The 22,852-nt window shown below is 45.1% G+C and overlaps 1 protein-coding gene across 1 annotated transcript in view; it reads right to left on the bottom strand.

Annotated features, from left to right (window-relative positions):
• TMEM114 (transmembrane protein 114) overlaps nt 1–11,095 on the bottom strand; it is a 63,115-nt gene extending 52,020 nt beyond the window's left edge. The window contains exon 1 of the mRNA XM_074027717.1: nt 10,956–11,095. The gene's annotated coding sequence lies outside the window, so the exon portion shown is untranslated. The remainder of the gene's footprint in view (nt 1–10,955) is intronic.
• Between the last annotated feature and the right edge of the window lie 11,757 nt (nt 11,096–22,852).

The following is a 22,852-nucleotide window of genomic DNA, read 5'->3' on the forward strand; positions in this document are numbered from 1 at the left end:
GCACCACCACCACCACCATAATCACTACCATCGCCATCATCATCATCACCACCATCACCACCACCACCATCACCATCACCATCATCCCCACCAATGCCACCACCATCATCACTACCATCACCATCATCATCACCACCAGCAGCATCACCAACACCACCACCATCATCATCACCACCACCACTACCACCATCACCACAGACAGCAACACCATCACCATCATCTTCATCACCATCATCACCACCACCACCATCCCCATGGACAGCAACACCATCACCACCACCATCACCATCATCCCCACCAATGCCACCACCATCATCATTACCATCACCATCATCATCACCACCACCATCATCACCACCACCATCACCACCAGCAGCATCACCAACACCACCACCATCATCACCACCACCACCACCAGCATCACCACCATCATCACTACCATCACCATCATCTTCATCACCACCATCACCACCACTACCACCATCACCACCAGGAGCAGCATCACCAACACCACCACCATCATCACCATCATCATCACCACCACTACCACCATCACTATCACCACCATTGCCATTGTCATCACCATCGTCGTCATCACCACCACCAACAACCACCACCACCATCACCACCAACCATTACCACCACCATCATACCACCATCACCATCATCATCACCATCATCACCACCATTATCACTATTACCACTGCCATCATTACCATCACCACCACCACCACCATCACCATCATCATCATCACTACCACCACCAGCACCAGCACCACTCTCCTCTTTATCATCACCATCACTCTTATCCATTCAACCACCTTCTTCACAACCATAAAACCTTTTATTCTGTAAAGAAATACTTCTGGTACCTTCTATGTGTCTGATCCTATAGTCTATGTTAAGAATATAGGCGTGAACAATCCAAAAAGAAGTCCTGCCCTTAAGAAGTATAGGGTTCAGGCTTCCCAGCCTTTTACACACAGGGGACACAGAGAAAATACCTATATTTGCATGGCTTATTAATAGAAGAGGCTTCTAGATACTGGGGATGACCAATCCTCAGGAGTTACAGCTACTAAAGGCCCCTCAAGGCTGACCTTATGGCTGAGGAATCAAAATCTTGGCACTCCTGTGATCCATTCTTTTTTTTTTTTTTTTTTTTTTTTTGAGACAGAGTCTCGCTCTGTCGCCCAGGCTGGAGTGCAGTGGCTGGATCTCAGCTCACTGCAAGCTCCGCCTCCCGGGTTTACGCCATTCTCCTGCCTCAGCCTCCCAAGAAGCTGGGACTACAGGCGCCCGCCGCCTCGCCCGGCTAGTTTTTTGTATTTTTTAGTAGAGACGGGGTTTCACCATGTTAGCCAGGATGGTCTCTATCTCCTGACCTTGTGATCCTCCCGTCTCGGCCTCCCAAAGTGCTGGGATTACAGGCTTCAGCCACCGTGCCTGGCCCTGTGATCCATTCTTAAGGGACCATTGTGTCAAGGTCCAAAAGTTGACAGGTGCTGGTCAGGTTGGAAGAGAATCATCAAAGTGTGCTTAAGACAGGGTGCTATGAGAGAAAGTACCAGAGGGGAGATCTCACTGGGCTTCTCTGAGGAAGTGACATTGACACTGAGACATGAAGGATATAAAAGTATCCATGTCTAGAGAATGGCTTATATGAGGGGTTTCGTCCATTCTAGAGAAGTCGAAAGAAGGGCTATCAGACTAGAATGTAGTAAGGGAAGAGCAAGCAGAGGGAAATCAGATGGAGGGTATAAGAAGTGGTCAGGTCACACAGGTCTTGAGATCCACGATAGAGTTTCGATTTTAGTCCAAACTACTGAACCGTTTTCAGCACGAAAGTAGAATGTTCTAACTAACGTATTAAAAAATCTCACTATGCTTGCTGTAGTGTGGAATATAGAATATAGAGAGACAAGAAAGGGAACAAGAAGGCCAGTTAGGAGGACATCGTAGAAGCAGCAGCAAGATCCTGCTGACTTGGGCCAGGGTGGGGGCAGCAGTGAACAGACAGTAAAGTGTAGAGTTTTTAAAAGTTGAGGGAATAGAACTGGTAGGGTTTGGTGATAGGCTGGGGTTGAGAATTATCCTTTTCCTTGTTACTTTATTCTTCCTTGCCAATACCACCTTAATCTGTATCACTGTCATCCTCATCTTCATTATCAAGGGCATCAGCACCCTGGCAGAGCTATCACCAGCAAGAATATACCCTCCCTTGATTCTGCAGACCATTCTGTTTCATCACCCCTCCACCACTATCTTGATGAAAATAGATCTTTTCCAAAACCATCATCACTGATAATTTTGCTGTCAACTCCATCACACTTCTACTATTATCTTTACTTCCACCATCATCCAAATAGTCCTCACCATCAACTTGAGAGATGCAGGTAAAATTCAGTTGAGGCTGATCCCAGGAACCCTTACAATGTCTTTGAGGTTCAATCTCTTCCCTCTTTCTCTTCTCCTTGCCATCTCTCAATTGTTTTCCTCTTGGTTGACTTCACTTTTCAAGCAGGCTCTCATTTGTTCAATCATAGGAGCCAGTTTCACAGCTTAGCAACTCCAAGAAAAAGAAATAATCTCTCTCTCAAAAGTGCCAGATCCCCAGAATTCAATCTCATTGGCCTGTTTTTGGTCATGTGCCCATCTCTGAATCAATCTCTGTCACTCAAAGGGACCAGATGTGCTAATTGGCCAAGCCTCAGTCACCCGTCTACTCCTGGAGCCAGAGTGGGAGAAGTCAGTCCCACCCTAAATATTTGAGTTCAACTATGATAGCAAAGATATAGAATCAACTTAAATGCCCATCAATGGTAGATTAGATAAAGAAAATGTGGTACACTACACCATGCAATACTATGCCGCCATAAAAAAGAACGATATTATGTCCTTTGTAGGAACATGGATGGAGCTGGAAGCCATTATCCTTAGTATATTAACACAGGAACAGAAAACCCAATATTGCATGTTCTCACTTACAAGTGGGAGCTAAATGATAAGAACACACGGACACATAGAAGGGAACAACGACACTTGGGCCTACCTGAAGGTGGACAGTGGGAGGAGGGAGAGGATCAGAAAAAAAATAACTAATAGATACTAGGCTTAATACCTGGATGATGAAACACTCTGTATAACAAACCCCTGTAACATGAGTTTACCTGTATAACAGACCTGCATATGTGCCCTTGAATTTAAAATAAAAGTGTTGTTTAAGCCATTTGAGCTGAAAGGTGTTATGATTGCTAAATGTGACAAACAAAAATACAGGAAATCCAGTTAAATTTTAATTTTAAATAAACAGTGAATAATTTTTCAGCATATGTCCCATGCAATACTTGAGGTATACTAGAAAAACTTTTAGGCCGGGCGTGGTGGCTCACTCCTGTAATCCTAGGACTTTGGGAGGCTGAGGCGGGTGGATCATGAGGTCAGGAGATCGAGACCATCCTGGCTAACACAGTGAAATCCCATCTCTACTAAAAATACAAAAAATTAGCCGGGCATGGTGGCGGGCACCTGTAGTCCCAGCTACTCGGGAGGCTGAGGCAGGAGAATGGTGTGAACCCGGGAGGCAAGCTTGCAGTGAGCCGAGATCGCGCCACTGCACTCTAGTCTGGGAGACACAGCGAGACTCCATCTCAAACAAAAAAAAAAAAAAGAAAGAAAAAAGAAAAAAAAAAAATTTGTGTTATCTGAAGTTAAAATTTAACCAGATGGCTTCTATTGTATCCAGCAAACCTAGCGGACTCCTGAAAGAAAAACCAAGGTGCCATTATCAGAACCAAGAGAACGGACAATGGCAGGCCAAAACAGGGGTTGCCCCCTGCACCCACCATGGGCCTGTCACTTCACTGGGTCCCATGTTCCTCATCTATATAAGGAGACCTTCTTCCAGGTTCCTGGGCAAAGATAACCTTATAGGTTTCGATGTATTTTCCCCGAGGGTTTTACTGTACTCCACCTGAATCATGCTCAGTCATTCTAAAAGGAACAGAAAGTAATTTTTTTTTTATGATTCTGAGGAGGAGAGGAGCACATCAAACATCATGTAATATCATTACTCAGCCAGTCAACTGAAGAGGCTTGATAAAATCTGAAAGCTCCCAAGGCCAGATCCAAACAAGCCATGGCGTTTAAGATTAAGGCTACACCAGGCACCGTGCTAGCTCACTACAGCGTGGGGGAGCACAACGTTCAGCAAGGATTGCAGAGGCTGGTTTTGAGTCTTAAATCAGCATCTGACAGGCTGTCTGAGCCCAGAGAAGTTGTCTATTATCTGGGCGTGGCGGCGGGCACCTGTAATCACAGCTACTCAGGAGGCTGAGGCAGGAGAATCGCTTGAACCCAGGAGCCGGAGGTTGGAGTGAGCTGAGATCGCGTTACTGCACTCCAGCCTGTGTGATAGAGTGCGACTGTGTCTCAAAAAATAAGGTAAGTGGAAAGCACTTTCAGAAGTGTGGAGGGAAATGCACGTTAAGAATGAAAAGAGGAAATATTTTAAAAGAAAGAGAAGGAAAGGGCTGGGCATAGTGGCTCATGCCTGTAATCCCAATGCTTTGGGAGTCTGAGATGGGGGGATCACTTGAGGCCAAGAGTTCCAGAACAGACTGGGCAACATAGCAAGACTCTATCTCCGTCAAAAAAATAATAAAAATAAAAAATTAGCTAGGCGTGATGGCACACCTATAGTCCCAGCTACTTGGGAGGCTGAGGTGGGAGAATCACTTTAGTCCAAGAGTTTGAGGCTGCAGTGAGCTATGATCATGCCACTGTACTCCAGTCTGGGCAATACAGTGAGACCCTGTCCCTAAAAAAATAAAAAATATATATATTTAAAAGAAAGAATAAAGGAAGAGGGAGGGAGGTATCAGGATGTAGGGAAGAAAGGTTACCTCTTATTATGAAGCACTGAGGCATCATAGGGAAAAAATGATATTTTTTAAAAAATTAATGAGACCCGGATTTGGCTGCCAGCTCTTTTACTCACCATTATGTGAACTTGAGTAAGTCCCTTTTTCCTGGAGCCTCAGTTTCCCTATTTCTACATGTATCTTACAAATAGAGTTGCAGAGGAATTTAATAAGATAATGTATAAAAAGCGTCTGAAACATAGTAGATGTTCAATAAGTCCATGAATTCCCTTCCCCTTTCCCAGTTCCCAGGAAGTTCTCTGACCTGGACAGTTTGTTCTAGCCCAGACTGAGCCCAGATGGGTCAGCAGGGAAACCTTGGGGCATCAGTTAAACATCTAAGGTCGGGCACTTCGGCTCACACTTGTAATCTCAGCACTTTGGGAGGCCAAGGCAGGAGGATCACTTGAGCTCATGAGTTTGAGACCAGCCTGGGCAACATGATGAGACCCAGTCTCTACCAAAAATAAAAAATAAAAAAAAATAGCCAGAAGTGGTGATGTGCACCTGTGGTCCCAGCTACTCAGGAGGCTGAGGTGGGAGGATCACTTGAGCCTAGGGGGCAGAGGTTGCAGTGAGCCGAGACTGCGCCACAGAACTCTACCTTTGGTGACAGAGTGAGACCCTGCCTCAAAAAAAAAAAAAGAAAAAAAAAAGCATCCACCCGAGGTCACTGCCACACCCACAAAGTCCTCACAACTATTCAATCAGAGAGGTGATGTATGCCCATTTTACAGATGCGGAAGTTGAGGTTCAGAGTTTGAGCAACTTGCCCAAGGTCAATAACTTTGCAGAGATGGCATAACTCTCTGACTCAACAGATGACCACCCATGAGTGCCCTGAGAACTGGACTCTTGATCTCCTTCTCTATCTCAGGACATTACCACCTCAGGAAACAGAGCTATCATGTCCTCTGTTGCCTTCACAGAAACATGGAAGCCATTCAGCGCTCTTCTCACCTGCAAGGCCCACAACCAAGACATCACCACCTCTGATCAGTTCTACTTCCAAAATGTATTATGTATCTGCAACTCTCCATCTTCACAGCCATGTCATTAATATTTCTTTGTTTCTCTGCCTGGATGCTACAAAACCTCCTACCTGGTTATAACCAACTGTCATTTCCAAACATGGTAGCAGCAATATTGCCCATGCCACAGGCTCTTCTCCAGTGGACTTTGACACTCCCCAGCAAAATGTTGACTGTATTTCTCCACTGCCTCAAAGCTGAGGAGGACTGTGCTTGTTTTCACCAATAGAATTTGGCAGAAAAGATGCTGGGCCGGTTCCAGGCACTACCCTTAACTGGCCTGGGAGTCTCCATTTTCAATCTCTTGGAAGTTGGCTACCATGTAAGGATGCAAATTCCTGGAGACCACCCTTCTGTGAGAAGCCTGGGTCATGAGGAAAGGCTGGAGGATGAGATGCCAGAGAGCAGGTGGATGGGGCCAGGGAGAACCAAGGTGCCAGGCTTATGAGTGGAGAGGCCATCTTGGAAGTAGACCCTCCAGCTCCAGCACCTCCATCTGCTGCCACATGGATTAGAGATGAACCCCCCAGCTGAGCCCTTCCTGAATTCCTAAACCAGAAAAGCATGAACAAAATAAAACAGTTGTTTTAAGCCAGAGAATTGGGGGGTAGCTTGTTACACAGCTATTAATAACTTGAACACTGGTGCCCCTGCTTCTGCTGTTGTCTGCCATTGCCCCACCACCACTATGACCATCCATTCTTACAAAAGCCTGCACGGTCATCATGAAACACAACTCAGAACATGTCATTCATTTTCCCACAGCTTCTTTATGGCTTCGCATTTGCTAAGACAATCCTACTTGAGGCCTGTCCCCACTCCCAGTCTGTTAGTTCAGGTTTTCTAAGAAGCTGACACAGACAGGGTTAGATCTACAAGGCTTTCACTAGGATAAATACCAGTGTGAAAGGGAATAGAATGGAGGATAAATAGCCCCCAGTGATCTCATCCGTTAGGGCAGGGGAAAGCTCTGAGCATGTTCTACTCTGGCTCCCAGAGGTTCCCAAGGAGACTGAGTTGCAGCTCCCCAAAGTGGTGTCCTGCTCAATAGTACAGCTTATATTGGTTTACTTTTCTTCTCCCTCCTGCATCTCAATTCCCCACTCTTGTACCAGGGCATCCTAGGATAACCCTCCAAATAAAATTACTTGCCCTCAGCCAGGCACGGTAGCTCATGCCTGTAATCCCACCACTTTGGGAGGCCGAAGCAGGTAGATCACTTGAGGCCAGGAGTTCGAGAACAGCCTGGTCAACATGACAAAACCCCATCTCTACAAAAAATTAGCTGGGTGAGGTGGCACATGCCTGTAGTCTCAGCTACTCAGGAGGGAGGCTAAGGCAGAAGAATCGCTTGAAACTGAGAGGTGGAGATTGCAGTGAGCCAAGATCATGTCACTGCACTGCGGCCTAGGTGATGAAGCGAGACTACGTCTCAAAAAAAAAAAAAAAATTACTTGCCCTTAAATCCTTATCTCAGGGTCTACTTCTGAAAAACCCAACCTAAGACATGTTATCTAGCACTCTTACAACTTCAAAGAGACCTTCCTAATAGCAATTAAGGAATATTTAACAACGAAGTTATTTGCTAGCTACGTGTCTGTTCCTTTGGACTATAAACCTCATTCAGGCAATATGGGATACTACAGGATGGCTCACTCAACACCATTCAGATTCACTTCTCTTTCACATTTCTAGACACCTTCCAGCCAGTAGTGGCCATGTGACATAGTTCAGACCAATGAGATAGACACAGAGTCTATTGGAAATGGCTCCCCCAAGCAAAAACGACAAGACCTTGGAAGAAGAAGGCTTTTTGTCCATCTGGAATGTAAACGTGATGTCTAGAAGTGCAGCAGCTATTTTGCAACCATGAGGATAAACCATCTGTGATGGCAAAAACAGAAAGTTACAGAGACCTGAGCACCCAATAGTATCATTGAACAATGCAACTCTCCATTGGGTGACCATATGAATACCCAATAGTATCATTGCCCCATCTTTGATTTGCCTACCTCCAGAATTCTTGTTACAAGATAAAAAACAAACCCTTATCTATTAAGCCATTAACTTAGAGTTGTCTGTTATTTGCAACTGAATGCATTGTGAATTGATGCAGAGAGGGATTGCACTGGTGCTATCCAATGGGTATCAATGGCTTTTGGGTTAGTATGTGAGACACAATATGTGTGTAATAGAAATTTGTTGATTTAATAAATGAATCCTGCAAAAAGTATCTTCTTGCAAGCACGGAGCTTATTTTGTGTGGCTGTAAGGAACTGTAAGGAACCAGCTGAAGGCTTTAGAAATATAGCTAGGATGTGGTACAGTTATTAAGATTGCTGCGCTAGAGAGAACCTCTTCTCTGTATTAAGTTTCATGAGGTCATGATGTTCTGCTGGTGAACTGGACTCCCTGGACCTGACCTCTGCATAACCATTTAAGTATAAAGCCTTTATCCATCCATTAAGGACATCTAGAAGAGCTAGCTGCCACTCTCCATATCCTAGGTGATGTAATTAGCTTAGAATGAAAAGAGATCAGTAACCCACTGGTCTAATTTTGCCATTACCCACCTGGCATAACACCAAGATATTAAAGTCTGAGCTCTCTTTCCTTGGGGAAACTTCTTCCCAAATTGGAATAGAAATCCTCAGCCAGAGAGAAACTTCTTCCAGGCATCACATGGCTGAAGGGAAAGAATTTAGACCAGGAACGAGGACAGCTGGGTTCCAGCACCAGCTCTGCCACTAGCTGGCTGAAAGGTCCTGATCTGGTTACTTCTCCTTTCTGGGCCTCAGTTTCCTCATCTGTAAGAGGGGCTGGTAAAAGCCCTTCTCTGGGAATCTATTCCAGCGATAGCTGATATGTGCTGAATTGTGATAATGAGGCAGGCCCATCAGGCACGTTCCTGCTTGAACCTTCACATCAATTTTGGGAGAGAAGTATGCCTAACACAACCATGTTACAGATAGGAACACTCAAGGCTCAGAGAAAGGTTGAGTAAGTGAATCAGTATCACACAGCTATTAAGTAGAGGAGGCAGGATTCAAACACAAGCTTGTCTAACTTCAAAGCCACGCTTTGAATGTGGGATTGGTTTCATGCATTTGAGTAACAAGAGCATAAAGCAAGACTCACATGTAAGAGATACTCAGTCAATATTTATTTGTTTATTTGTTTATTTATTTATTTATTTATTTTGAGATAGGGTCTCACTTTGTCGCCCAAGCTGAAGTGCAATGGCGTGATCTCGGCTCACTACAACCTCCGCCTCCCGGGTTTAAGTGATTTTCCTGCCTCAGCCTCCCAAGTAGCTGGGATTACAGGTGCCCACAACCACACCCAGCTAATTTTTGTATTTTTGGTAGAGACAGGGTTTCACCCTGTTGGCCAGGTTGGTCTCAAACTCCTGGCCTCAAGGGGTCCACCCGCCTCGACCTCCCAAAGTGCTGGGATTACAGGCATGAGCCATGGGGCTTGGCCTCAGTCAGTATTAACTCATATGGCCTGACAATAGCTTAATATGAGAGATGTAGCGGAAAGAATTGAAGTATTAAAGAAACTTCATTTCAAATGCCACCTCCGTCCTTTATTTGCCAAGGGACAGTGATCAATGGTTTTAGTTCTCCAAACTTCATTTTCCTCATCAGAAGAATGAGCGTAATGATACCAAATCACAGAATTATCGTCGAAATTAAATGAGACAATATCTGAGAGGCTGGGCACAGTGGCTCACACCTAGAATCCTAGGATTTTGGAAGGCCAAGGTATGGAGGATGGCTAGAGCCCCGGCGTTTGAGACCAGCCTGGGCAACATAGTGAGACCCCCTCTCTACAAGTAAAAAATTTAAAAATAAGCTGGGCATGGTGGTGAGCAACTGTGGTCCCAGCTACTTAAGAGGCTGAGGTGGGAGGATCACTTGAGCCTAGGAGATGGAGGCATAAAGATAATCCTGACTGCGAGATTATAAGGACGTGACCTGGAATCATTCATGCCAAGTCCTGAGCAGAGTCCCAGGCAGCCCAGAAAAAACAGCTGGTAAACATTAGCTCCAGCTATTAGCTCAAGTCCTTCTCCTATGAAACGCCATACAGCAGCTCAGAGTGTGACCCAGCGAGGTCACACAACTAATAAGGCATAGACTTGGCATTTAAACCCAGGCCTAGCTCCAAATTCAAGGCTGTTGTTGCTACCCAGGTGTTCATCTGAACAATTATGTCTGACACCTTTGTCTGCCCCAGCGCCACAGACAGCAGGCAGCCTACTCCTCTTCTCCACGCTGAAAACATTTAGTGTTTGCCAGGAATCAGCATCTCTACAGTTTGTTAAAGCCAGAATTGCCACATCAATGCCCAGCACCAGCCTCCAGCCAGCTCCACCCACCCCTGCCTGCCATCTATGGCCAGGGCATACGAAGGCCATGCTAGAAATTCACTGACAGAGATTCTGAACATCACAGGGGATGGTGAGTGTGGGGACAGGAGTCAGTCAGGTCTCCCCAGTCATGTTGTCTTGAAACTGCTTGCTGCTGGGGCCACTGGCACCCCACTCCCCCAGCCCAGGCCTGCAGTGAGAGCCTTTGAGAGACAGATTTTGTCCTTCTCCCTACTGCGGCTTGGTGGGGATCCAGGAAGAAGCAAAGCACTAGAACCACAGAGCTGGGAGAACCCATAGCATCTGCCCATCATATTACAGAGAAGAAAAGTGAGACCCAGAAAGGACATAAAACGGTTACTCAAGCCCTCACCAAAGACAAGAAGAAAGGTATCTTGGTTCAGCCCAGCCACAGCCTGCCTGCAGAGCCCACATGCTGACTGTAGACCTCACAGCACCTCTGATAGAAACAATATCTGCCTCCCAGGATTGTTGGGTTAATGAAAGATGATGGATGCAACCAGTGTCTGACACATAGCAGGCATTCATGTCTAGTAAGTGGTGCTGTTGTGATGACTATCACTGTCGTCATCCCCAACATCGTCATTGCACCATCATCATCCTCACCTTCATTCCTGAGCTCTTCTCATCCTGTTCCATTGTGTTCAGGCCTAGGTAAGTCAGACACAGACGTCTAAAAATCCGTGCATGTATTTAAAGCACTTGTTTGTTGAGCAACTACTGTATGCCAGGCACTAAGGATACAACAGGAATAGGACAAGGTCCTCTGCCTCCTCCAGGGAGCTCACAATGTCCTGCAGAGAACAGAAAAGGAAAGAAATACATGTAACAATGTGTCACACCTGTAGTCCTAAAAATAAGTCAAAATAATACTATTTAATAATAACCACCATTTGCTGAGTGCTGAAATAAAAAAGGGCTTCCTACACCAGTGTGTTCATATAGCCCCCACTCCTGCCTTCATCCCAGTGACTCTCCCGCATAACCTGTGAGATTTCATCTTTACAGCAACCCTATATTAGTTTCTCACGGCTGCTGTGTCAGATTATCACAAATTTTGTGGCTTAAAATAACACAAATGTATTCTTAGAATTCCAGAGCTTGGGAGTCTGAAATCAGGCTCCCTGGGCTAAAATGAAGGTGTGGGCAGGGCTCTGCTTCATCTGGAGGCTCTAGGGGAGAAATCATTTCCTTGCCATTTCTGGCTTTTAGAGGCCACCTGCGTTCCTTGGCTTGTGGCTTCTCCCTCATCTGCAAAGCTGACCTCTGCTTCCACCCTTCCATCTTCTTTTTCTGACCCTCTTACCTGCCTCTTACAAGGTATCTTGTGATTACACCAAGCCCACCTAGAGAGTCCAGAATAATTTCCCCACCTCGAGATCCTTAACTCAATCCCACCTTAAAGTCACCATTGCCATATAAGGGAACATAGTCACAGGTTTGGGGGATGAAAATGTGGACATCTTTGGTGGGCCATGACTGTGCCTTCCACAAACCCTAATAAGGTAGGGACTGTTGATCACTTCTGCACTAGAGATGAGGAAACTGGGGCCTAGGGAGGTAATGTGGCGTGCAAAGTCACAAAAGTAGCTGGGATTGGAAACCAGGTTTATCTGAGCTGTGGGAGTTGGGTCTGGTTTCCACTGTGCTACAAAAGGCAATGCAGAAGTCAAGAGCAGGCCAGAGAAGACAGCTTCCAGAAAGAGAGGGAACCAAGATAAGCTGTGCAAGATAAGTAGGGCATTCCAGGGTGGCAGTGCTACACACTGCCTGCCAGAGTGACATCTATGCAGGTGACGTCCCCAAAACACACCAGGCCAGGTTCCCCTATAATTCCATAATGTCAAGGCAAAAACAGTAGCTTCAGGAAGGACTTCAACAGTTCAGCTGGTGATCTCCATTCCAGAATTCACTTTAATGTTTGGGACGTTTCTTGAAGATCAGCCTCCTGTCTGAAAAATGGGCATTATTAATGCCTATTAACCCAAGCACATTAGCCATCCTCCTCTACCTGCTTTCCTTCTTCTCCCTAACCCTGGAGAGGGTTTTTGTTGTTGTTGTTGTTTTGTTGTTGTTGATGTTTGAGACAAGGTCTTACTCTGTTACCCAGGCTGGAGTGCAGTGGTGTAATCTTGGCTCACTGTAACTTCTGCCCCCAGGGCTCAAGCAACCCTCCCATTTCAGGCCCCCTGAATAGCTGGGACAACAGGCTCACAACCACACCCGGCTAATTTTTATACTTTTGTAGAGACAGGGTCTCACTATGTTGCCCAGGCTGGTCTTGAACTCCTGGGCTCAAGTAATCCTTCCACCTTGACCTCCCAAACTGCTGGGATTACAGGTGTGCGCTATTTCACCTGGCTTTGTTTTTTGTTGTTGTTGTTTGTTTGTTTGTTTTTGAGATGGAGTCCCTCTCTGTCGCCCAGGCTGGAGTGCAGTGGTGCGATCTCGGCTCACTGCAACCTCCACCTCCAGGGTTCAAGCAACTCTCCTGCCTCAGCCTCCTGAGTAGCTGGGATTACAGGCATGCGCCACCATGCCCCACTAATTTTTGTGTTTTAGTAGTGACGGAGTATCACCATGTTTGCCAGCCTGGACTCAAACACCTGACCTCAGGTGATCTGCTCACCTCAGCCTCCCACAGTGTTGGGATTACAGGCATGAGCCACAGTGCCCATCACTTGTTTGTTTTTTAACAGATTTTTTTAAATTTGTATAAATGTAAGGGATCCAAGTGCAATTTTGTTACATGCATGTATTGCCTAGTAGTGAAGTCTTGGCTTTTAGTATATTCATCACCCAGGTAATGAACATTTGATCCATTAAGCAATTTGCCATCATCCACTCCCCTTCCACCTCCAATCTTCCAAGTCTCCAATGTCTGTCATTCCATACTTTATGTCCATGTGTACATATTAGTTAGCTCCCACTTATAAGAAAGAACATGCATTATTTGACGTTCTGTTTCTGAATTTTGTTTCACTTAAAATAATGGCCTTCTATAATCCCAGCTACTTGGGAGGATCACTTGAGTCTAGGAGTTCAAGACCAGCCTGGGAAATATAGTGTGACCCTATCTAAAAAATAAATAAATACATAAACTGTTTGTTTTAGAGAAACTTTAGTTTCAGAGAAAAACTGAGCAAAAGATACCCAGACTTCCTGTGTACCTGCTTCCCATCGCTGCATAGCCTCCCCCCATTATCAGCATCTACCACCATCTGTTGCAACTGATGAACCCACACTGATATATTATGATCTCCCAGAGCCTGGGGTTTTGTTCAAAAACATTTTCCAGTATTAAGAAGCATCTCGTTTCTACAGCAGGCGAGGGAAATAAACTGTCTAGACACAGGCCAGACTAGCCTGGCCTTTTCCAACCTCAGCCATTACTTAAAGTCTGAATAGAATCCCCCAGAGAACTTGCGAGCAGAGACTCCTGGGGTCATCCAGGCTGGGAAGGAGCAAACATGCTTATTATAAAAATAGTATGTAACTTTTTTAAACTTTGGGGAAAATAAGAAAATAAAAGTCACCTATGATCTCACAACCAGAGAAGACTCTATTAACATGTCAGGTGCATTTCTTTTACAATGCTTTTTCTATGAATAAAATAAAGATAATAGCATCTACTGAGCTTATTCTGAGTGCAGGGCCCTGTTTTAAATGTTTGTGTGCATGGTCCCAATCCTCACTGCCATCCTTCCAGGCAGGGACTATTATCATCTTAGTTAACAGCTGAAAATACAGAGGCAAAGAGAGATGAAACTATAAAAGGATGAATAGATGTAAATATATATGAATGGAAATGGAAGCCAGGATGGTGAGTAAGAGTATAGTCTTTGGAAGAAGACCACTTCCTATTTTTCCCTAATTTTATATATTCCTTATATGGTAATATTGACACAAGTCGTAAAATGCACGTGTTTTAAAATTCAAAAGGTACAGAACATCATACTGTGAAAAGTCCCCTTCCCTCTCCTGAGCCCAGCTACTCAGAGGCAACCACATTTAGCAATTTCTTTTTATCTTTCCAGAGTTGTTTTATGCAGGCAAATATAGCTTTGGAGAGGTGTGCGTGTGTGTGTCTGTGTGTGTGTGTGTGTGTGTGTGTGTGTGTGTGTATCTGTGCATGCATTTCTCTTCACACAGGTGAAGCGTATAGTCTACGCTTTGCTTTGTTAATATAACAAAACGTCTCACAGGTCATTACATGTCAGTCAAGAGTGGTTTCTAATTCATCAGTTCCATGGTGTTGGGAGGATATTTAACGAGTTCCACCTCCATTTGGGTCATTGTGAGAAGTAAATAAAATAACGCAGGTAAAACACTTACCCAGAGCCTGTTACATAGTAAGAACTCACATGTAAAATATGATTATTAGAATTTTCATCATCCTGCATGTAGAGTTTTCCATTTTGTGCTTTAGGACTAAAATTATGTCACCCCATTGGATATCAAAATAAACGTAAAAATAAATGTCTATTCTTACTTTGTACTATATAGAAAAATAAACCGTAAATGGATGCCAGACCTAAATGTAAAAACTAAAGCTATAGAGCTAAAAAAAAAAAAAAAAAAAAAAAAGGAGAAAATCTGTGTGACTTGAGTTAGCAAGAATTTCTTAGCTAGGACACAAAGAGCATAATTCATTAAAAAAAAAAAAAAAAGTGGTAACCCCCAGTGATCGCTCATCCTGGTATTCACCCCCTCTTTGTGAATGTAGTTGAGCTCTGTGACTTGATTCTATGAGTAGAATGCAGCAAAGTTGATGAGATTTCATTTCTGTGATTATGTTACATGGGCTTGTAATTGGCATCTTGCTAGTGGTCTCTGTCTATGTGCCTTCTTAGCTTGCTCACTTCATGTTGGACAAGCCAACAGGGATAGAAACTGAGGCTGGCCAGCAAGGAACTGAGATCCTCTGTAAGCAGCCCTGGAGGAACTTAATTCAGCAACAACCTGAGTGACTTGGAATTCAAAAGGTATAGAAAATTCAAAAGGTACAGAAAGCTCCTTCCCCAGTTGAGCTTTCAAATAAGACCCTGGCCCCAGCTGACAACTTGACTGCAGCCTCATGAAAGATGGAAAAGCGAAGGACCCAGACAAACTGCTCCTGACCCACAGAAACAGTGACAGAATTAATGTGCATTGTTTCAAGTGACAAAGTTTATGGTGATTTGACCCACAGCAACAAGAAACTAACACAACTGCTATGATTCTGGAGAGTGATTTGGTGCAGTGAGTCAAGGACCTTAACCCAGATACCAATAACTTGTCCAAAGTCATGTACCTTGTTAGGGAAAGGGGCAGAGCTTGAATCCAAGACTCCAGAGCCCAGGCTTTTGTGCCCACATCACACTGCCTCCCCTGGATATCCCATTACAGGTCTTTCAGCCCCTGTTGCTCCCAGGCATCCTAGCCTCCCACATCCAGCTCCCCCAGGCTCCCTCCCTCCCGGCCCACGCCAGCTCTCTCTCCCTCTTCTCCACAGAGCTCAACAGCATTGCTCTGTCTGCACACATTTTCCCAAGAGAGAAAGAAAAAGTCAAAAATTTTGTTTTTGTACAAGCTGCCCTTTTCACCTGTGGCTAAAATTCCCCCCACAGAACAGGAATAACAACCAAAGTCATACAAAAGGGAAGCTGGCAACTTGGCCCTCCTTCAGGAATATTTCCTGAGCTTGCACCATGGCCAGCAGCTGCCTGGGGGCTGGAGAGATGAGGAGGAAGAAAACCAAGCCTCCTCGGGGAGCTGACAGAAACAAGCACAGGTCCCCCATAGAACAGAGTCCTCTTAATTCGGCCTGCTCAGGCAATGGACAAAACTATCCAAAGGATGGAGAGCTTGAAGGATGTGCAGAAATTAATCAGTGGGCAAGTCAGGAGGGAGAGCATTTCAGATACAGAGATCCAGAGGTAGAGCATGGTCTCTGGAAAGCAAGCAACAGCCCAGTGTGGCAGTCACACCAGGAGTGACCAGGGGCTGTGAGGTAGGCATCTGACGATTGGAGCTGCCCAGCACCTATTCTTCCTTCTTCAGGTAATGGTACCCCAGTTTTCCTTAGGGGAACCATCCCTTCCCACTGCACGGTCTTAGCGGGACTGCCAATCAAGTTGACCCACCCCCCTACAGCCAAGGTAGGCCAGATGCTTTCTCCCTGGAATTTGCATCATAAACAGGAAATATAATGATAAAAAGTATTTGGGGCATAAGGTTTACTCGTTTCTGAGACAATGCCTTGAAGAAGGTCTCTGCTTTTGTCCTAAATTTCCTGAGCCTTTCTGGACCCTTTCTTTTTCAAGGCTTGGGTTTTCCAGCTTTTCTTTCCATTTGGTGTGAGATACACACCATCACATTTTTTAGCATAAATTAGCCATTGCTGGTTTCAGGGGCTTCCAGTCAAGCCATATAAACAAATACAGAAATACATCTAGCCGGGTGTGAGGACTCAGTCACATGGCCATGGGGAGAGTAGGGAATGGATCAGACACTATAAGGAGTGAGTTTGGGATCAGAAATGCCAGGTAGCTGGTGACTGCAGACATACAGGTGAGCAACTAGGTGGCCCAAACTGTGACAATGAACTGTGGAACACAGAGAAGGGCTCAGGGACCAACCCAAAGAGTAGACGCATGTATCACTCATTCAATCGCAAGCATTTCTTAAGCACCTAAAATGTGGTCAACATTTGCCCATCTTTGTGGCCACCTGCCTGTTTCTTTGTCATCTGTCGCTTGTCTCCTGGATCAGCTACCTATTGCTGCATAATACATTACCCCAAAACTTAGCATAAAATCATAACTATAATGACGGTCCATTGTCTTCTGTGGGTCAAAAATTCAAGACAGTCTTGGGTGGTCTCATGAGGTTACAGTCAAGATGTCAGCCAGGGCTGCCATCACTTGAAGGCTTGACTGGGACTGGAGGATTTGCTGCCAAGGTGGCTCCCTCATAGGGCTGGCAAGTTTCTGATTGCTGCCAAGGGGTGGTGAGGAGAACACCACCTCCAGGAAAGGGCCTGGAGCATGACCAGCCATGTGGGGAGAGAGGCCAGGGGCCATCGATATAGTAGACACATGAGTGAAGAATCTAGCCCGCGAGTGGATCCTACAGCCCCAGCCATTCTGGTCCATACCATCAGAGAGAAACAGCCCAGCCAAACCCTTCCTAAATTCCTGCCCCATAGATCTAGAAGCAAAATAAAACAGTTGCATCAAGACATTACATTATAGAGTAGTTTTTTTTGTTTGCTTGCTTGTTTGTTGGTTTTTTTGCGACAGAGTCTCGCTCTTTTGCACAGACTGGAATGCAGTGGTGCAATCTTGGCTCACTGAAACCTCTGCCTCCCAGGTTCAAGTGATGCTAACGCCTCAGCCTCCCAAGTAGCTGAGATTACAGGTGCCCGCCACCACACCTGGCTAATTTTTGTATTTTTAGTAGAGACAGGGTTTCACCATATGGGCCAGGCTGGTCTTGAACTCCTAACCTCAAGTGATCTGCCTGCCTAGGCCTCCCAAAGTGCTGGGATTACAGGCATGAGCCACTGCACCCAGCCTAGAGTAGTTTTTTACTCAACATTATATAATGCAAACATATTTTTGAATCCCTATTACCATTTTTTGCATCTATCCACAGGGTCTATAAGCTTGACTTCTTCTAACAGACTTTCTCGAGGGGACTGGAGGTACTGGATTACTCTGTCTACACTAGCAGAAAGCTGGTAGTGCCTGGGGGTTCACATCCTCCCATGGTGCCCCTTAGCCAATCACTGACTAGAGTAGGAGTATGAAAGCCCAGTTTCCTTGCTCTCGTGGGTTAAATGGTGCCACTCATGACTGGGCAGGGTGGCTTATGCCTGTAATCCCAGCACTTTGGGAGGCCAAGGCAGGCAGATCACGAGGAGGGTTCGACACCAGTCTGGCCAACATGGTAAAATCCCGTCTCTACAAAAAATTAGCCAGGTGTGGTGGTGTGTGCCTGTAATCCCAGCTACTCGAGAGGCTGAGGCAGGAGAACTGTGCAAACCCGGGAGGCAGAGGTTGCAGTGAGCTGAGACAGCGCTATCGGACTCCAGCCCAGGAGGCAGTGTGAGACTCCATCTCACAAAAATAAATAAATAAACAAAAATAGGTCCACACAGAAACTGTGCATCTGGCCTTATTTGGAAAAACAGTCTTCGTAGATGTAATTAAGTTAAGGATCTTGAGATGAGATAGCCCTGGATTATCCAGGTCAATGAGCCAATGGCAACTGTCTTTATAAGAACAGAAAAAGACATAGACACAGAAAATAAGAGAAGGCCATATGATGATGGAGGTACACATGGAACGGATGTGTCTACAAGCCAGGGGACTCCCAGGATTGCAGGGCCACCAGAAGCTGGAAGAAAGGCATGGAACAGATCCTCCCCTAGAGCTCGTAGAGGAAGCCGACCTTGCCAACACCTTCATTTCAGACTTCTGGTCTCCAGAACCGTGAGAGAATAAATTCCTGTTGATTTTTTCTTTCTTTCTTTTTTTTTTTTTTTTAATGGAGTCTCGCTTTGTTACCCAGGCTGGAGCGCAGTGGTGTGATCTCAGCTCACTGCAACCTCCACCTCCTGGGTTCAAGCGATTCTCCTGTCTCAGCCTCCCAAGTAGCTGGGATTACAGGCATGTGCCACCATGCCTGGCTAATGTTTGTATTTTTAGTAGAGACGGGGTTTCACCACATTGGCCAGGCTGGTCTTGAACTCCTGACCTCAGGTGATCCACTCGCCTCAGCCTCTCAAAGTGCTGGGATTACAGGCGTGAGCCACTGCGCCCGGCCAATTCCTGTGGTTTTAAGCCACACAGTGGTGGTAATTTTTTAGACAGGTCTAGGAAACTACCACACTTGCTTCAAGGCAGGACAAATGCTAAAATGTAATTTATGCTCCAGAAACCCACAGAATCAGGCTGAGGCTGGAATCCCACTTGAACTTGAACTTGCCCTTCCCTAGTCTGCTTTCCTCACTCGACTTCCAGTTTCTCCTGGGAGCCTTCCTCAATAAATCATTTGCATATCAATTCCCATTTTCAGTCGGTTCTGGGGCCATCTGACTTAAGACAGGTAATAAGGGGCGGGGCCAAGATTTGCACCGAGGCTATCTAACCCCAGAAAGTTAGAAGACTCATGTAATTTATTTCAGAATCAGACCTACCTGGGCCAGCCCCCTAGGAGCTGAGTGACCATAGGTAAGTGGCTTAGCATCTCTGAGCCTCAGTTTCCTGATCTGCAAGATGGGGCCAGTCTTGCTATCTCCCCCTCAGGGTAGCCAGGATAATTCGAGATGGTGTATGTAAGGATGCAGCCGGAGCCCAGGCCTTGGGTACTGTGTTCTGAACCACTGGGTAGGTATGGGGCAGACACGTCTAGCCAGGTGTGCGGACTCAGGTGATGCAATCTCGCCCCCAGGCAGTGCTCTGGAAGATGTGGACCCTCCATGAGCCCTCAATGTCCTGTATGGATTAGATTTGGTTTGCGCAATGTTCCCAAGATGAAAGGAGCTAATGGCGAGCCATCTTATCAAAGCATATCTGTTAGATCTGAAGGCTCGTGGTATATCATCAGCTGAAAAAGAGAAAAATGCAAGTTGGAGGGGAAAGGGAAAAATCACAAAGGCCAGGAACACAATGAAAAGGGCAGTCTGTGTTCTGAATCTCTAACAGCAGCCCCACTCTTGTTCTTGGGGGATGGTTCTGATAGGGAAGGCATTTCAGTCAGGGAGGCATTGACTAAGCCTGTCCCATTTCACCCATGAGGAAACTGACCTTCAGAGAGGTTGAATCACAGGTGGGGTTGAATCCAGGTCTGCTCAAATCCAGAGGCCAGACTCTCAACCCTAGCCTCCCTTAAGCTGTCTGAGGTCTCTCCTGATCTGATTCCATTCTTCCCTTCACCCTCCAGCCTAGTCCCCATCCACCAAGTCCAGCATTTCAAACCACAACATGTTCTTAGAGGTTTTTACTCAATGCAGCTATGACACCCAGAGGAGTCTCAGAAACAAACAAGAAAGCCTCTCTATAAGCAGAACCACCCATCCCATCATGATCATGGATCCATAGTCATCCATCATGGCACCATGTTACTAAATGTCAAGACCACACCTGCACACCCGCACTGGAGATTTCAAGATGCCACTAAGAAATAGGTAACTAACACTCAGCACAGAATGTTCTCTGGAGCTAGTTTGGACATTCTCTGTAAAGAAGAGACCCGGTGGGATAATCTGAGATGCCTCAATGCTTTATAATTACATGAGTCATTTCCACCCAGATAGGACTGGGTAGAGTTTAGAATGCTATTTGCTCTGTGTGCTACTATACCACTGAAAGAGAGGTGGAAGTTGCCTGAGCAAATTAACTGTGTCATTTTTGCTCCATGTGGGGTCAACCCAGCCTAATACTGTGGCAAGAACAGTGATGAAATAGCTAAAATGGAATCAACCCAATGTCCATCTCAGGGGTTTGAATAAATCATCATATTACATTCATTCCTTGAAATATACTGCCATGAAAATGAACAAACCATATGGGACACAGCATAGATTCATCATACATATACATATATATATATTTCATCATATATATTTCATCTACATATATTTCATCTCATATATATATATATATATATATTTTTTTTTTTTTTTTTTTTTGAGGTGGAGCCTCACTCTGTCACCCAGACTGGAGTACAGTGGCATGATCTCGGCTCACTGCAACCTCCGCCTTCTAGGTTCAAGCAATTCTCCTGCCTCAGCCTCCCGAATAGCTGGCATTACAGGCGTGAACCACCACACCCGGCTACTTTTTGTTTTTTGATTTTATCTTTTTGTTTTTGATTTTTTGTTTCTTTGAGACAGAGTCTCGCTTTGTCTCCAGCCTATAGTGCAGTGGCGCGATCTTGGCTCACTACAACCTCTGCCTCCTGGGTTTAAGCCATTCTCCTGCCTCAGTCTCCCAAGTAGCTGGGACTACAGGTGCACCACCACACCCAACTAATTTTTGTATATTTAGTATAGACAGGGTTTCACCATGTTGGCCAGGATAGTCTCGATCTCCTGACCTCGTGATCCACTCACCTTGGCCTCCCAAAGTGTTGGGATTACAGGCGTGAGACACCACGCCCGGCCAATTCATCTTATAATACTGAGTAAACAAAAAAATCAAACACCAAAGAATACAATACGGTGTGATTCTATTTACAGTTCAAAGCAAGCAAAGCTAAAGTACGTTGTGAGGGTGCATGCTTAGGCAGTAAAACTATAAAAACAAGCAAACAACTGAGAACCACAGAAGAAAGGATGGTGAGTATTTCTAAGGGAGTGAAGGGGAAATAAACAGAAGCTTCTGAGTTCTGGCAATATCGATATCTTGAACTGGCTGGTAATTACATGGGTGTTTCCTTTATAACTAGTTGTTATATTTTGTGTACTGTATATGTTGCACAGATGTGTTATATGAATGCTATATATCATAATAAAAATGTTTTAAGAATGTCATCCGGGGCAGGTATGGAGGCTCATGCCTGTAATCCCAGCACTTTGGGAGGCCAAGGTGGGAGGATCACTTGAACCCAGGAGCTTGAGACCAACCTGGACAACATAGCGAGACCCTGACTCTACTGAAAATAAAGTTTAAAAAATTAGCTGGGCATGAAGGCATGCACCTGTAGTCCCACCTATTCAGGAGAAAGATGTGAGAGGTTGGCTTGAGTCCTGGAGTTGGAGGCTGTAGTGAGCTATGATTGTACCACTGCACTCCAGCCTGGGTGACAGCACAAAACGCTGTTTCAAAAAAAAAAAAAATTAAAGAATGTCATTAGGGAATTACAAATTATAAACAACAATGGGACCTATTAGCATGGCCAAATCCAGAATACTGACAACCCCAAATGCTGGCAAGCACATGAATGAAAAATGGTACAGCAACTTTGGGAGACAGTTTGGGAGTTTCTTACAAAGCTAAACCTACTCTTATTATATGATTCAGCAATTATACTCCTTGATATTTACCCAAATGAAGTGAAAATTTATGTCCACATAAAAACCTGCACACAGATGTTTCTAGCAGGCTTTACTCATGATTGTCAGAATTTGGGAGCAACCAAAATATTCTTCAGCAGGTGAATGGATAAAAACTGAAGTACCTCTAACAGTGGAAAATTATTCAGTGCTAAAAAGAAATGAGCTATCAAGCCATGAAAAGATGTGGACAAACTTTAAATGCATATTACCAAGTGAAAGAAGTCAGCCTGAAGAGGGTACATACAGGATGATTCCAATTCTATGACATTCAGCTGTATGACATTCAAAGGTAAAACTATGGAGACAGTGAAAAGATCAGTGGTAGCCAAGGGTTGGGGAGAAAGAACGGATGAACAGGCAGAGCAGAGGATTTGTAAGGCAGTGAAATTATTCTTTATGATACTTTAATGGTGGCTACACGTCATTACACATTGGTCCAAACCTACAGAAGGTACAA

This window comes from Macaca fascicularis, chromosome 20, assembly GCF_037993035.2.
Source record: "Macaca fascicularis isolate 582-1 chromosome 20, T2T-MFA8v1.1".
Lineage (NCBI taxonomy): Eukaryota > Metazoa > Chordata > Mammalia > Primates > Cercopithecidae > Macaca > Macaca fascicularis.